Source organism: Oncorhynchus gorbuscha, linkage group LG03, assembly GCF_021184085.1.
Source record: "Oncorhynchus gorbuscha isolate QuinsamMale2020 ecotype Even-year linkage group LG03, OgorEven_v1.0, whole genome shotgun sequence".
Lineage (NCBI taxonomy): Eukaryota > Metazoa > Chordata > Actinopteri > Salmoniformes > Salmonidae > Oncorhynchus > Oncorhynchus gorbuscha.
The window spans coordinates 36,014,211-36,020,237 of record NC_060175.1 but is presented as its reverse complement, the minus strand read 5'-3'; positions in this window follow the sequence as shown (position 1 = coordinate 36,020,237).

Here is a 6,027-nt window from a genome sequence, read left to right as displayed (position 1 = left end):
GGGACAGGGGGGCACAGTTTACCCCCCCCCCCCCTCTGCTTGACAGGAATCTGAGGCACGTGCGTGATGAGAGCCAGTGTTGTAAAAATACTTTCAATGTTTTTTGGGGGGGGGTTTCTGTACTCGACTATTTCTATTTTTGACACCTTTTACTTCACTACATTCCTTAAAATATTATACTGTTTACTCCATACATTTTCATTGACACCCGAAAGTACTTAAAATCTAATTTTATTTGTCACATGCGCCGAACACAACAGGTGCAGGTAGACCTTACCGTGAAATGCTAACTTACAAGTGCTTAACCAACAATGCAGTAAAGAAAATATAATATTTACTAAATAAACTAAAGTAAAAAATTAAAAAAGTAACACAATAAAATAACAATGAGGCTATATACAGGGGTACCGGTACCGAGTCAATGTGCCGGGGTGCAGGTATGTCGAGGTCATTCGTACATGTAGATGGGGTAAAGTGACTATGAATAGATAATATACAGTGAGTATCAGCAGTGTAAAAAAAAGGGTGGGGGGGGTCAATGCAAATAGTCCGGGTGGCCATTTGCTGAATTGTTCAGCAGTCTTACGGCTTGGGGCCGAAGCTATTAAGGAGCCTTTTGGACCTAGACTTGGCGCTCAGGTACTTGTTGCATTTTGAGGTCTGGAAAATAGTCAAATTCACACACTTATCAACCAAACATCCCTGGTCATCCCTACCACCTCTGATTTGGAAGACTCACTAAACACACATGCTTCGTTTGTAAATTATGTCTGAATGTTGGAGTCTGCCCCTGGCTTTACGTAAATTAATATAAGGAATTTGAAATGATTAATACTTTTACTTTTGCTTTTGATACTTAAGTGTATTTTAAATCTGGGTGACATTCACTTTTACTTGAGTCATTTTCTATTAAAGGTGTCTTTACTTTTACTCAAGTATGACGGTTGGGTACTTTTTCCACCACTAATGAGAGAGTGTGAACACACACAACCTCTCACGCCCACTTGTGCATTCACACGCCACACACACATACACTTGTGTGCACGCGCTCACATGCGCGCACACACACACACACACACACATTCAAAAACATGTTTTTTTCTACTATCCTTGTGGGGACCAAGCAATTGATTTCTATTCAAAATCCTATTTTCCCCTAACCCTAAATCTAACCTTAACCTTAACCCTAATCGCAAACCCCTAACCCTAACTCCTAACCTTAAGGGCTCAGACACATAATAGCGTTAGCACCTCTGAACATAACTTGCGAAACCGAGTGAGCACCAATTTTACAAGTAGAATCTAATGAAAACACAGTGCGCTGAATGATAGGGAGATGAACACTGGGTCCACATTTGGTGTGATTTGTGCGAGCCCTAACCCCTAAGGCAATTTTCCTTGTTTTACTATCCTTGTGAGGACCTCTGGTCCCTACAAGGATGGTAAAACCAAAAATACACACAGAGCAGTGGAAGTACTCATACAAGCAAATACATATACACACATGCAACACACACCACTCTCGACTCTAAACTAAATATAAAACCAACCACCGTCACAGCATGTGCCTTCATGCATAGTGTACAATCAAAAAAGCTTGGTAAGCAGCAATCACAGAATAGGTTCTCCAAGACTACACTGAGCCTATCAACAACATACCATGGACAACAGTGGTTTGGGAAGATAGAGTGAGTTTGTTGGAATAAAGATCTTCATTGAGAATCAACTTGAGTGTACTGTATTGAAAGTGTATGGGTACCCTCATATCAAACTACTATCAATTGAAGCATAAATGAATGTCTTTGATACACGTTGAACTCACAATCCTCCTGTGTTGATAACAGGCCATGGTTAGTGGACACCTCATCTGCTGTTCCATCAGCTGCTGTTCCATCAGAACATGAAAACGTATTTCCACCTGCAGTGATTAAGAACAACAGATAACCAGCAATACCACTCTGATGTTGATCTTTCTGACTTTTTCAAATGTTCTATCTCTGATCCATGATTGTAAAATCGACTTTTATAATACGTGATTAAAACATTAAAGCAGCTAGCAATAAAATCATTTAAAAATGTTCTAAATGCATGCATAAATATACATCTCCAATAATAGTCATAATTAAGTTATCTATTTTTCCTAAATGTTAACTAACTAGCTAATGCCATGACTAATGCTTTGAATCAGATAGCCTGCTGAATGTTGCAATCCCCCGGAAGAATAAACCCACTGGTTGAATTGTTTCAACGTCATTAGTCAACCTATTGTGACGTGGAATCTATGTGGAATACACATTTGGATTAGCAAAAAGTCATCAACCAGTACAGTATTCATCTCATTTCAATCCGCGTTGTAAACATTGAAATGAGGGTAAAACTTAAATGCAATGACTTGGTTGTTACAGGTTGTTACATCAATCCAATAATCATCAGAACTATGTATATGTTGAAATTGCATCCTGCTGATATATCTTTCATCCTATATTCATCCTGAGTGTACAAAACACCAGGAACACCTGCTCTTTCCATGACATACACTGACCAGGTGAATCCACGTGAAAGCTATGACCATTTATTGATGTCACCTTCAATCAGTGTAGATGAAGGGGATGAGACAGGTTAAAGAAGGATGTTAAAGCCTTGAGACAATTGAGGCATGGATATTGTATATGTGCCATTCAGAGGGTGAATGGGCAAGACAAAATATTTAAGTTCCTTTGAACAGGGTATGGTAGTAGGTGCTAGGCACACCGGTTTGAGTGTGTCAAGAACTGCAATACTGCTGTTTTTTTAACACTCAACAGTTTTACATGTGGATCAAGAATGGTCCACCACCCAAAGGACATCCAGCCAACGGCAGGCCAGTGGTCAAAAACAGCTCATTGATGAAAGAGGAAGAAATAGGCTGACACAAATTGTGCAGTGCAACAGACTGAATGACAGTCCAGTACAACATTGGTGCCTTAAAGTCACCATTGGCTTAATGGTGAAATCCCTGAGCGGTTTTCTTCCTCTCCGGCAACTGAGTTAGGAAGCACACCTGTATCTTTGTAGTGACTGGGTGTACTGATACACCATCCAAAGTGTAATTAATAATTTCACCATGCTCATAGGAATTTGGGCAAATCAGATGTCAATTTAGCCTACATAAACCCAACCTCACTTTTACTTTCACATACAGCTTGTGTAAGAAAAGTTAGAGTTACTTTTAATTAGGAGGCTGGTGGGATAAACTAAAGGAGGATAAGCTCATTGTACAAGCTGGAATTGAATTAATGGAACAAAGTCAAACATGTGGTTTCCATATGTTTGATACAGTTCCATTAATTCCATTCCAGCCAATAAAATGAGCCTTTCCTCCTATAGCTCCTCCCACCAGCCTCCACTGTTTTCAACTATTCAATATTATTTAGGTAATCTATGCAAATAAGTATGGAAGCTGATCAATGTCTAAATGTGTTGACATGATAGCTCAGTTGAAAGGAACACAGCTAATCTGTAGCGGCTGTTGGAAGGAGTGGAGGACCAGGGTGCAGCATGGTACGTGTTCATCTTTATTATTTGAACTGCTTAACAAAAAAACAACGAAGAGAACGAACAAAACCGAAACAGTTCTGTCTGGTGCAGAAAGACACAAAACAGAAAAACAACTACCCACAACACACAGGTGGGAAAAGGCTACCTAAGTATGGTTCCCAATCAGAGACAACGATAGACAGCTGCCTCTGATTGAGAACCACACCAGGCCAAACACACAGAAATAGAAATCATAGAACCCACAACATAGAATGCCCACCCCAACTCACGCCCTGACCAAACCAAAATAGAGACATAAAAGGATCTTAAGGTCAGGGCGTGACATAATCAGGGTACATAGGCAGGGTACTGTACATACACTGCTGCCATGAAAATATGCACCTGATTGACAATGACGTTCAGATATCCTGTGGCATTCAAATGTTGCTCCACATTTATCAAGGGGCCCAATGTGTGCCATGGAAACACACCCCACACCATCACACCGTAAGGCTCTCCAGAGGGTAGTGAGGTCTGCACAACGCAGCACCAGGGGCAAACTACCTGCCCTCCAGGACACCAACACCACCCGATGTCACAGGAAGGCCATAAAGATCATCAAGGACAACTACCACCCGAGCCACTGCCTGTTCACCCCGCTATCATCCAGAAGGCTAGCTCAGTACAGGTGCATCAAAGCTGGGACCGAGAGACTGAAAAACAGCTTCTATCTCAAGGCCATCAGACTGTTAAACAGCCACCACTAACATTGAGTGGCTGCTGCCAACACACTGACTCAACTCCAGCCACTTTAATAATGGGAATTGATGGGAAATTATGTAAAATATATCACTAGCCACTTTAAACAATGCTACTTAATATAATGTTTACATACCCTACATTATTTTAGTCAATAAGATTCTTGCTACGTAGCTTAACTTTCTGAACATTCGAGACGTGTAGTCCACTTGTCATTCCAATCTCCTTTGCATTAGCGTAGCCTCTTCTGTAGCCTGTCAACTATGTGTCTGTTTATCCCTGTTCTCTCCTCTCTGCACAGACCATACAAACGCTCCACACCGCGTGGCCGCGGCCACCCTAATCTGGTGGTCCCAGCGCGCACGACCCACGTGGAGTTCCAGGTCTCCGGTAGCCTCTGGAACTGCCGATCTGCGGTCAACAAGGCAGAGTTCATCTCAGCCTATGCCTCCCTCCAGTCCCTCGACTTCTTGGCACTAACGGAAACATGGATCACCACAGACAACACTGCTACTCCTACTGCTCTCTGCAGACGACTTCGTCAACCATTTTGAAAAGAAGGTCGACGACATCCGATCCTCGTTTGCTAAGTCAAACGACACCGCTGGTTTTGCTCACACTGCCCTACCCTGTGCTCTGACCTCTTTCTCCCCTCTCTCTCCAGATGAAATCTCGCGTCTTGTGACGGCCGGCCGCCCAACAACCTGCCCGCTTGACCCTATCCCCTCCCCTCTTCTCCAGACCATTTCCGGAGACCTTCTCCCTTACCTCACCTCGCTCATCAACTCATCCCTGACCGCTGGCTACGTCCCTTCCGTCTTCAAGAGAGCGAGAGTTGCACCCCTTCTGAAAAAACCTACACTCGATCCCTCCGATGTCAACAATTACAGACCAGTATCCCTTCTTTCTTTTCTCTCCAAAACTCTTGAACGTGCCGTCCTTGGCCAGCTCTCCCGCTATCTCTCTCTGAATGACCTTCTTGATCCAAATCAGTCAGGTTTCAAGACTAGTCATTCAACTGAGACTGCTCTCCTCTGTATCACGGAGGCGCTCCGCACTGCTAAAGCTAACTCTCTCTCCTCTGCTCTCATCCTTCTAGATCTATCGGCTGCCTTCGATACTGTGAACCATCAGATCCTCCTCTCCACCCTCTTCGAGTTGGGCATCTCCGGCGCGGCCCACGCTTGGATTGCGTCCTACCAGACAGGTCGCTCCTACCAGGTGGCGTGGCGAGAATCTGTCTCCTCACCACGCGCTCTCACCACTGGTGTCCCCCAGGGCTCTGTGCTAGGCCCTCTCCTATTCTCGCTATACACCAAGTCACTTGGCTCTGTCATAACCTCACATGGTCTCTCCTATCATTGCTATGCAGACGACACACAACTAATCTTCTCCTTTCCCCCTTCTGATGACCAGGTGGCGAATCGCATCTCTGCATGTCTGGCAGACATATCAGTGTGGATGACGGATCACCACCTCAAGCTGAACCTCGGCAAGACGGAGCTGCTCTTCCTCCCGGGGAAGGACTGCCCGTTCCATGATCTCGCCATCACGGTTGACAACTCCATTGTGTTCTCCTCCCAGAGCGCTAAGAACCTTGGTGTGATCCTGGACAACACCCTGTCGTTCTCAACCAACATCAAGGCGGTGGCCCGTTCCTGTAGGTTCATGCTCTACAACATCCGCAGAGTACGACCCTGCCTCACACAGGAAGCGGCGCAGGTCCTAATCCAGGCACTTGTCATCTCCCGT